This window comes from Mixophyes fleayi, chromosome 1 (genome assembly GCF_038048845.1).
Source record: "Mixophyes fleayi isolate aMixFle1 chromosome 1, aMixFle1.hap1, whole genome shotgun sequence".
NCBI lineage: Eukaryota > Metazoa > Chordata > Amphibia > Anura > Limnodynastidae > Mixophyes > Mixophyes fleayi.
Genome location: NC_134402.1, coordinates 235,870,938 through 235,883,143, shown reverse-complemented (window position 1 = coordinate 235,883,143; position 12,206 = coordinate 235,870,938).

Sequence of the window (12,206 nt, the reverse complement as noted above, 5' to 3'; positions counted from 1 at the left end):
CATGTTGGTGGGCTTCCATAAGGTGAAAGCGAGAATATTTTTGTGCACTTGCCACTCTCTGTACCTTTCACAGAGCACTGCAATGTATTACAACACATTTCACTACAAGCTGTGTAAGGTGAAAATCTGCCTCCATCGTTTACCTTTTTGGTAAGTTTCTGCAGATATCTCCACTCTTGCAGGAAGCCTGTTGGTAACTCCAATGGGTTTTGTTGCTCTAGGCTAGAGATGGGCGGGCTCGTTTCTCCGAGAACCGAACCCACCCGAACTTAGCCTATCCGAGTACCGAGCCGAGCAGGCTCGGTACTCTCCCGCCCGCTCGGAATCCAAATCGAGGCCGAACGACGTCGTCGGATCTCGGGGCTCGGTTCTCGAGATACTTGAAAATTATAAATACCTGCCTCCACAGCAATCTATCGCCATTTAACAGAGGGAGAGAGCAGGGTGTAGTCACAGGCTGATTAGAGCAGGGACAGACAATACAATTCTGATTCCAATTCTGCTAACAAACGATAGAAAAGATAGGAGCATAGAGGAGTCTTTTTTTTTCAATATTTGGCACTACAAGTGCTTTGGAGTGTCCCCCATTCTTTTGCATTAATATTTCTGACTGTCAAAAGTACTATCTGTCAGCAGACTTCAAATATATTATTTAGCACTCCCAAGTGCTTTTGGGGTGTCCCACATTCTTTTGCATTAATTTTTGTGGCTGTCAAAAGTCATATTTGTCAGCAGTATCTAAAACAATTTGTAGCACTACAAGTGCGTTGGGCTCATAATGGATTCTAAGCAGTCCACATATGAGCAGAATCAGCAACCAGGTTCTGTCACCAGTCCTGATGGTAGTGTTCCCAGTACGTCATCTGGGAAATGCAATGTCAAACTACACAGTCTTTTGAAATCAGTCAAAAAAACACACACCCCAAAAAACTTTACCGTGTTGAAGCGCAGAAGAAGTGTAGCTGAGGAAAAGTAAAGTGCCGATAAAAAAAAAATTGCCAACATGCCATTCTATACACGCATAAGAGAATGAGGCCTTCACCTTTGTCTATTAGTGGCAGATCAAAAAATGTTACTGAGCCTACAAGTGGTGCACAAGTACTGTTACGCGTGAAAGCCGAGCTGCAAGAAAACAGTAAGGCATTAGAGGATAATGTTTGCTCTGAATCAGAAATGACACCAATCCCTGGGGAGAGTCCATCCACCAGTGGTATGTCTAATCGTGAGCATTCTGTTAGTGACATAGTACCCATTAAGAAGGTTCCTTTCAGCAGTTCTACTGATGTGTGCCTTAACAGCCCGAGTGTAGTCGGTGATACACCAATTGAGGATGCCACTTTTGAATTAGAAGAGGATGAGGGGGAGATTTGTGTAGGCGACGAGGGCACTAATGATGATTTTGATGATTATGATGCAGACAGATGCCAAATTTCCTTTCTCAATTTCTATTTATATTCTAGACTCTGTAACGGTTGAATAGTTTACTATTTTACTCCTAGTGGAGAGGGGGTCTGATGCAGACAGATACCAAACTACCTTGGTCCATTTATTTTTACTTTCTAATTCCACAGTCTATGAAGGATGCTTTTTTTCTATTCAATTACAAGTGGAGGGTATAATATACACTCAAAGATGATGACTGCATTGCCAATAGGCCAAGATGAAGAGGATGACAACCAGGTTTGTGTGGAGAATTAAGGACGGCCTACCAGGGATTAAACTGTTTTCTTCCTAATTTATTAGCTTTAGAATTACCTTACTTATCCAAGAAACAGGTGGAGCACTGAATTAGGTTATTTTATGCACAAAAACATTGATTTTTAAACAAAATTGCAAAACAAAACCAAAACCAAAACACGCAAGTGCGCTTTTGCAAAACCAAAACCAAAACACGAAGGTGATCCAGATCCAAAACCAAAACACGGGGGTCAGTGAGCATCTCTACTCTAGGCCAAGCCATTGTGGCCTCCCCACAACTCATTGTAGTTGCCAAGGCTGTACTTCTCATATAAACCAAGGAAAGCATAGCCAGCACAGCAGAGAAATTACCTAACTACAGCTCATCCCTCCACAGATATAGCAATAAGATGTAAATATTTTTTTTTTATGAGAATGTAATGATTATTATTGTTTAATAGCTTCTGTGTTCAAAAATGTAAATGTGACAATTATTAAATAGTATAAAGTGTTCTTTAAAATGTATAGAAGCATACAACTATAGTATGCACACATCATAAAAACATATATGTGAACTACGTGCCCTTATGATGTACAAAGACTTGCTTATAAGCTGCCCCTCTCAGTGCTGCAGACACAGCAGCTGCCTATCTCTGCCTGCTCCCACTAGCCTCTGGTCCTCCTCAATGAAAGAGCATTCAGTACAATGTGACAGCAAATAACAGTAATTTACTTCAGTCTGGTTATCTGCTTTAAAATCCTCCTTTGATCTCTAGAATTAGTTAAGGTTATAGTCTTTTCTAAACCACAAAAATATTTAAATTATTTTTATATATATATATATATATATATATATATATATATAAATAATATATTTGCTTTGATGATTCTACACGTGAGCACTCTTGTTCTGATAGTTTTGGATTATTAACTAATATTGAAAGACTGCAGGGTCCACGCAAATTCATGGAACAAACTGTGGTCTGGTACAAATTTCAGGTAGAATTTTATTTTTATACCATGAAAAAAAATGAGGACTTTGAAGAAGAAATGCCATAACCATATGCCAATATTGTACACAATATGTATGTGCTTACTAAAGCTGTCATATCTGTTCACAGTTTGTTTATGTCTGAAAATGCATTGAGACCACATGATGATCCTACAAGACAGACAAGCACGGGAAGTTCCAGTGTAACTCTTCTGCTTTTATATTTTCTGTTTGTTTGTATAGTGAATGACTGTGTAAGATATTTAGCTGTTGATTAATTTCTGGTCACCTTCTGCCACTTGCGTTTTGTGAAGTTAGTGAATCTGTGTCAGGAGTAGTGCCTCCCGCCTCCCATGTGACAAGGGCAGAATGGTTGAGGAACATATGTGGCAAGAGGAGAGTGAGCTCCCCTTGTCATACACATTCTTCCCTTGTCATATATATCTCCAACCATTGTCCCATGTGCGCCAAGGCTCTCACCTCAAACAGATTCCTACGATCTGTAGCATCCGGTTGAGGAGGATCTGCTCTTCACAGCAGCTCCCACCACCACTGCTCCATGTGGGATCAAACTCTGTGCAGAGTGGCAATGTCTCCAATTGATGTCTCTGCACAGCTCACCCACATCATTGAGCAGCAGCGGAAGCACTCTAAACACTCCTTCCCTAGATAAGAGCTGATACTGGAGTGTTTGGGCCTGATTAAAGTCTGGGCGTATGACCGCGTAGCGTATCTTGCGTGATTTCACACTGCGCATGCCCAGAAACCAAACTTACACAGTGAACACAGTTGCACGAAATTCATATCATGAATTGAATTAATAATTTTGTTTCTTTAAAATAATTTATGAAACAAATTATCGATTATATTTGAAAAACTTTATTTATTATATTGTTTCCAATTGTTGTGTTAAATTATGATCAAATAAAAATTAAGTGCGATCTGATGTGAAATGATTGTACATACACATGTGCATATACTTTCTATACGCATTCTACTGTGTATATGTACGGAAGTACTGTTTATACAGAGCGTATTACCACCAATAATCAAATTGTAACATATTTTAAGAACTGCTTTGATTTGAATACAGGTGGAAGTACGCAAATGTTGCATGCTCTTTTTAAACACGTAAATTGGATCTGATTTGCATTCAAACTTGAATCAGGTCCTTTATGTTTAGTGTATTGTGGGCAGCATGGTGGCGTAAAGGTTAGTACTTCTGCCTTACAGCACTGGGGTCATGAGTTCAATTCCCGACCATGGCCTTATCTGTGAGGAGTTTGTATGGAGGAAACCGGAGCACCGGGTGCACCGGTTTCCTCCCACACTCCAAAAACATACTGGTAGGTTAATTGGCTGCTAACAAATTTACCCTAGTCTGTCTGTGTGTGTGTGTGTGTTAGGGAATTTAGACTGTAAGCCCCAAGGGGCAGGGACTGATGTGAGTGAGTTCTCTGTACAGCGCTGCGGAATTAGTGGCGCTATATAAATAAATTGTGATAATGATGATTGTGTGACAACATCCTTTCTAGGAGAAACTCTTCATGGTTGTCAATATGAACAGAATATGGAGGCAGCAAGGTACGACCAAGAAATTTATTCAGATAACTGCTTTCAGTCAGGGGAAGATTGAGAACTTGAAGGGCCCCTGGAAAAAATTATTGAAGGGGCCTCATGTGGGCGAGACCAAATCAGCTGTGGGTGGGGCCAACACAAAAGTAGGCAGGATTTAGAACTACTGGAATTTGGTTGTAGTAACATTTAGGAAACCCTGGATGTGATTACTTAAGACACAGTGGATCATTTCTAAAGCAATGCAGGGCAAAAACTGACAGTCTTGTGTTATAAAATTGCATGAATCCTTTTGCATTATCTGAGACTGGTTTATGCCTCTGTGCTCCAACTTGTTTAGTTGTCTACCAACACATCCTTCTAAAAATTCTCTTCATAGAAACATATCTGACTTTGTTTAATAAGTTTACAAAACATGTTGGCCCAATCATATTTGATCAGTCTGCACATGAACACCTCACGCACTGTTACATTTTTCCCTGATGTCATGATATGCAAACTAACAGTCAAATCTCTCTCTATAATATATAAATGTGTGTACTGTGTCTTTCAAAAATGCATTAAAATAATCCTTATAATAAATGGCTGTCCAGGTGCAATCACCACAAAGGTGAAATGCTTCAAGCATCTGCAAGAAAACAATTATTTTATGACAAATGTGTATGAGTCCTAAATGTGCCCAGTGATTGGGGGTGGTTTCAATTAATAACAGTGCAGGGAGGGTTGGCAGACGGTATCATAAGTGAAGGGGAGAGCTATTCCAAGGGTTTGCTGATAATGAAGTAAGTGCAAAGGACGCAGGGTTAATGATATTATCAGTGAAATGGGGGCTGGCCAGATGTTCAACAAAGTGATCTGAGGATAGAACCAGTGCAAGCTAGAAGGCAGGCAATGGAATCAATGCAAGAACCACTAAATTATCAACAGAGCTGGAATAAGGCTCTGGGGTGCACGGGGCACTTAAGACAGGAGGGTTATCATTTTAGACACATTTTAGGCAAATACACAGGCAATATTGTGTGTACTACTGCTAGGTGCACTCAGCTCTGCAGTCATGAGCAGTACAGTGTAAAGTGGGACATACCTCCGAACTGTCCTTATAGTTGGACCAAATCCTGACTAAGTGAGACAGTCAACCAAATTTGGAAGACTGCCCTCTCTCCTCCTGTTCTTGTCACAGCCACTCCATGTGGCTGCTGGTGTCTTTTGATAAGTTGCTGCTTGTTTGGATCCTGGAATGTTGGGTGCCCTATTTGGAAAAAATAATGGGTACATGAAATTTAGAAACTGACAATGAGCCCCGGTGTCATGGTTGGCAATAATGGAAATAGATCCCTAGGCTCTGCTGAATATGGCTAGGCCCACCCACGGGCGTGGAGTCTAACAGGACAGTGGTTTTCACCAGGAACCCCCGCAAGGAAGTATGGTCTTAGCGGCACCGAACCTGCAGGTCATGGTCCCGTGAGTGAGTGAACAGCAGAACGATGTGGAGGAGCCAGGTGATGCAGGAAGTAACATAGGTACCAGCAGGTAAGTGGTAGAGATACAGGAACAGTGGTAATATATACTGATGGTCACTGAGGAAAAAACAACATAGGAGAATAGTGAACAACAGCTGATGAGTCACGGGAGTAGTAGCTGCTCTGCCAGGTAGCGGTGAGAGAACCAAAGTGGTCACAATGGTGTACTCAGGAGTTGGTAATAGAGATACTGGAGCAGCGATAGTTCAACACAGGCCACGAGTTGAGAGCAGACTGAAGTAGCGGAGCTAACTCGGGACAACAGCTGATGAGTCACAGAAGTAGTAACGGCACTGAGAGGTAGCGATGAGAGAACCGAGGCTGTCAAAATGCAGTATACTGGAGATGGTAATAGAGATACTGGGGCAGTGATAGTTCAACACAGGCCACGAGCTGAGAGCCCACTGAAGTAGCAGCGGTATTTCTGGACAACAGCTGATGAGTCGCAGAAGTAGTAGCGGCTCTGACTGGTAGCGATGAGAGAAACGAGGCTGTCACGATGAAGTACTCTGGAAATGGTAATAGAGATACTGGAGCAGCGATAGTTCAACACAGACCACGAGCTGAGAGCAGACTGAAGTAGCGGAGGTAACTCAGGACAACTGCTGATGAGTCACAGAAGTAGTATCGGCACTGAGAGGTAGCGATGAGAGAACCGAGGCTGTCAAAATGCAGTATTCTGGAGATGGTAATAGAGATACTGGGGCAGTGATAGTTCAACACAGGCCACGAGCTGAGAGCAGACTGAAGTAGCAGAGGTAACTCTGGACAACAGCTGATGAGTCGCAGAAGTAGTAGCGGCTCTGAGAGGTAGCGATGAGAGAACTGAGGCTGTCACGATGAAGTACTCTGGAGATGGTAATAGAGATACTGGAGCAGCGATAGTTCAACACAGGCCACGAGCTGTGAGTAGGCTGAAGTGCACGCAATCCACAAGGAGGACAGGAACCAGAACCACAGGCTATAGGAAGTGAGCTTGAAGAACAGGCATCAGACAGGTAAATCCAGGAGGTTTAAATAGTGCTCAAATAACATTTAGCCAATGAGAAAGAGGTAGGAGTTCCTGAAGTGCAACAGACCTTGCACCTGCACAGATCTGACAGTAGATAAATGAGTGGTGTGAGCCTGACGCTAGAACATGCCAGTTTCCAGGTCAATGAGATGCGTGTACCGAGACAGGTACCCGTTTGCGGGAGCGAAGCGTGAGACCCGGCATTAAATCAATAGCACCCATGTTTAATAATCAGGCCTCCCTCCTGCCCCAACATTAAAATAATAATACTCATATTTAATAAATAGATCTATTTCCCTCCAACCAGCCCTGACATTAAATTAATAATATACACATTTAATAAAAATACATATTTCCAAACAAATTTATAGCTGTTACATTTAATATTACCATTTCCCACAACCGTCCCCTACATTAAATAATTCATATTCAGATTTAATAAACAAGTCCTACACCCCAAACTCAGCCCCACATTCAATTAATACACCCACACCACCCCAGTATTAAATTAAAGGCCCTGTCACCCCATCTTAATTTAATAGGCCCCACTTTAAAATTAAATAGCCCACTGTCACGAACACGCTCCCAGCTGCCGTGACTTTGGGGTGTTTGCTGTAAGAGGTCACACACGATTCCAGCCCGCAGTCTCTCTCACCTATCACACAGGTTCTAGACCTACGGAATCGCCCCCAAACACAGTGCTCTCACACCCCCAGACACTTCAGGTTCTGCCACCACCTATTGAGTATAGGCAATAGGACCCAATATACTGTCCCACACTGGCACACAGGCTTCTAGTTATCCACAAACTAACAAGACCCACAACTCTTCACACCTCCAGACTGTTACACAAATGTAAATGCAAGCACACACAGCTTGTTAATCAAATGTATCAACAAATCACACACTGGCATTCCAAGGGTTAGCCTGGTCGAGCAATCTCTCTTCTAATAGGCTAATGGATCCGTTAGAGTATCAAGGACGCAATTTATTAAATTATAGATTTAATATACAAAAATACAGGGCATTCAGATATAAAGAAAAATAATGAATAAACAATTAATATTTGACACAACAAGCAAAAACAGTTTAAAATAAACGGTTACATTCAGATTTGCACTTACATGAATTGCATTCTGGCCAAGGGAAATTTGGCTTGGAAGATGGACAGCTTATCAATGTAAATTGATTTCCCAAAAAGTCTGACAGTTTGTCCTTTCCAAAACACAGGTTTTTTAAGCCAAATGAAATGGGATGGTCTTCACACGGGCCGTGTTTAATGCTAATAGGGGGCAGGGATGTACCCTGGGTGTCACTATACTTTTCTCACAAATATTTCCAAAGTCTTGACCTGTGGGTAATTCCTCACAGATATTTCCCAGAGAGATAACTCCCCGTTCAATAAAACGGTCATAATCTCTCGCACATTTAAATACCAAACATGATGGAATTATGACAATGTGACATAGCTTTTCCAAAGATATGTGATTTTAGCTGTTCACGGATACCCCCCATGCTTGTCATTCACAACCCTGGTGTGTTTTCTGGTCCTCATTATGTAGTAGCACACAGATTTCCCAAAATATGAAAAATGAATTAATTTCCTTTCAAGTTCACATTTCTATATACCTGCATAAAGACCATAGAGGTTTTATACAAGAGTCTCCAAGATTCTCACCTAGGCGTATGACTCTCCAATTTACACCTAGGGGTTAGTTTGTGTTTACAACCCTATTGAAAGGAAGTCAATTAGCTAGGGAAATACATGATCAAATACAGTGGATGTCTGTGGTCTGCATATCTTAAGCTGGTCTCTTCAAAAAGGGTTTGCTTAACTTAATCACCTCCTACTGGGCTCATGATTTCATTAAAAAAAAAACATTTGGTCACACATTTATCTGAGTTGAAGATCAGGTTAATTTGTATGTAGCCCTGCAAAGATTTATTTGGGCCCTGACATTCAATATTCTATTTCATCATATCAGACTTATGCTCTCATCCTGACACCCACCAATAAATTAAATTGTCCCACTATCACCACACAAATAATATACCACCCATTGAATAATTAGCCCCCAACCTAAACTTCACCATTAAATTAATAGCCTACCTCCCACCCATGTAATATTAAGACGGCCCCCTCCCTTTCCTGATATTATTATATTAAGAACCCCCAATTCCCTCACATATTATATCAACATACCCCCCTTTCCTTACACATTATAGTAACTACCCCCCTTTCCTTCACACATTAGAACAGCCCCCCTTTCATTCAAAAATTAGAGCAGGCCACCCAGTCCTATCATTAGAGCAAGCCCCCCAGTCCTTTCCTTCAAACATTCGAGCAGGCCCCCCAGTCCTTTCCTTCAAACATTATAGCAGGCCCCCCCGGTCCTTTTATTTAAACATTAGAGGAGGCCCCCCGGTCCTTTTATTCGTACATTAGAGCAGGCCCCCCCCCCTGGTTCTTTCATTCAGACATTAAAGCAGGCCCCCCGGTCTTTTCATTCAAACATTAGAACAGCCCCCCCTTTCATTCAGACATTAGAGCAGCCCTTCTTTTCATGTAAACATTAGAGCAGCCCCTCCGTTCATTCAAACTTACCTTGTCACTGGAGCCCTGGAAACTCCTCTGCAGTGCACTGCGTACACCTGTCACGTGGTGCACGTCCCATGTGACATCCAGCACTTCAGGGAATACAGGAGGCCACGCTGGGGGGAGAGATTATGCATCAATAGATCTGCGCCCACATAGGGAAGGTGGCTGGTCCTGGAGGAGGAGCCAGCCATGCACTACCCCCCTAGCGCACGGCACCCATGCTCACCCCCCAGTCAGGTGGCACATATTTTTTTTTAACCCCCCCTCCCCCCCAAGAAACATTCAACGCCCTCCTGTGGCCACTGGCCTACCAGGAAAATGCACTGCAGGTTCTATGACAAATCAGCCCCTGGTTTCAGTAGAGAAACAGGAAAAAGTCTGTGAATTTTCATGGATTCTGAGAGCTCAAGTTGGAAGGCAGCTGGACTAACCTGTGCCGAAGTTGTAAAAGGAGCTTATGATTTTATTGACCATAACCAGGTTAACTAGGTTTCTCATTCTCAGATCTCAATTAGTGAGTCACCAATCCTAAAGATGGGTGCAGCTTTATGGTGCTTATCAGCAGTTTATTTTACAAGTGTCCTGGGCATGGTATACTGTTTCTTGTTTTCTTTTTGTAAGCACTTTATTTGTAATAAATGAACAAGTCAGTCAGAGAACAAATAACAACCAGATATAGGGCAAATATACAAAGTAAGGCAGTAGGCAGGTTTTACAATAAGACTACTGGCGAAGCCAAATTACAGATAAAATTATATCAAGATGAGAAATATAGGATTGTGATGTTTTTTTTTTGTAACAGAGAAGATGGAAGAATGGGGAAGGGTGGGGAATGGGGTAACTGAGACCAGACACAGGACTCCTGGTGGCTGGTGTGCACCTATAGGGGAACAGAATTTGAAATTATGCAAAAATCGTACCAGTTAACTGTATTTATTGGAAAAGTGCCAAGACATACTGGGTATGAGTATTGAAGGAATTAAACGCAAAGGAGCTATTATAATTAAACCAATCACACCAAATTTGGAAAAATGTGTGGTACTTGTTATTTAGAAATCTTTTCCATGGACGTCAGATACAAACTTTTATTTAGGAGATGCTGTCTAGAGAGGGGATATGGGTTTTTCCAAGCATCTGGCTACATTAAGGATCTGTAAGGATAGTTTCCTTGTCAAGAACATCTAGCGGGGAACCCATGACGAAAGACGAGGGGCATTTAGTAATCAGAACTTTAGTGATATCACTGATAAGGGTTGCCACATCATCCCAAAACAGACCAATTTTTGGGCAGGATCACCAAATATGGAGATAGGACTCCCGCTCCACACAACTCCTTCAATACAATTCCGAGGTGTTACTATATGTCCTTTTCAACCGTGTACCAGATACCACTAAAAACATATTTTATAGGCATTTTCTTTTACCAGGGATGAAATAGAAATTTTGTAAACCCTTTCTCTAATTGTCGTCTAAGTGTCCTCATCTGGTGGCATGCCAAAATCAACCTCATATTTAACTTCATACACAGGAGTAGTGGTCTGTTTAGAGGTGGTAAATGGATTATATAGAATGGAAATAACAATCTTCTGAAGGGGATTATGAACCCATTCAGACTCCTGTGGAATTAGAGACCTTGTTATATCAGGATTAGAATGGGAATCTACATAATGTCTCACCTGCAGATATGCAAACAGACTGACGGATGGGAAATCAAATTTATTCCATAGAATCATTAGTGGGATGTGAAGTAAGAACATCTCCAACTATCCTGACTCTCTTTTCCTACCAAGGTAATAAGCAAGGGAGACATTGTGCAGGAGGGAAGTCAGGGTTGTCCCAGAGAGGTGTTATCGCGGAAGAGACAGAAGTGGTCTCAAAACTAAATTTACAGTGGTCCCAGATCCGACAGGTAAAAGTGACTGGATGTAATCTTATCAAAGGAGATCTACCACCAGCTGAAATGCCAAATGTTAAACCAAAGAACAACATTCTGCAGTAGGAGGATTCCAGATCTGTCCATATCGGACCATGTCCTTTTATAAACCACACCACGGCTTGGCTCAAATGAGTAGCAATATAATAAAGGTGAGCATATGGAAAGCCCCTGCCTTCATTAAATATAGCTTTATGCAGAATGGTAAAGCTGGTGCATGGGGGTTTGTGTTGCCACACAAATTGAGAAAACCAGTGGTGTAACTGAATTAAGGTAGGCCTGGGTACCTTCACTGGGAGGGTCTGAAAGCAGACAAGGCAGGGCATTCATCTTGAGAGTGACTATTCTGCCCAGCCAAGCGATAATTAATTTTTCCCACCTGAGCAGATCTAACTTGATTAGGACTGCGCCACAAAATGACAAGTTGCTGTCTGGCATTCTAAATGATACAGAGCGAGTTTGCTCTGATTGGTCAGAACATGAGAAAGCTGCTCTGTATTGGTTAGTAGTATTGAGACCCAACGTTGGGTATAACCACTAACCGCAATGACCTACATTGATACAATATAGTTAATTAGTAGTCTCTGTTGGACTGAAACCAAATGAATCTTGAATCTTCTACTTTGTCTGTGGAAGATTAAAATGTGCTGTAAGCAATAGCAAGCAATCACAATTAGTTTATTTCTGTTTGACCACTAGAACAATGTTAATAAATACCTTTATAGTGTCACATTGATTAATTTAGTGACCTAGGTATGAGGAATACAACAAATTATTTGTGAATATTGCTCATAACAAATTAATTGCAGCATTATGTGTCAGTGCTCATGTACTTATCAGTTGCATCAAAACTCTCTAAGGTTCTAAAATGTTCCAATTTCTGGGGCCTCAAATTCCTT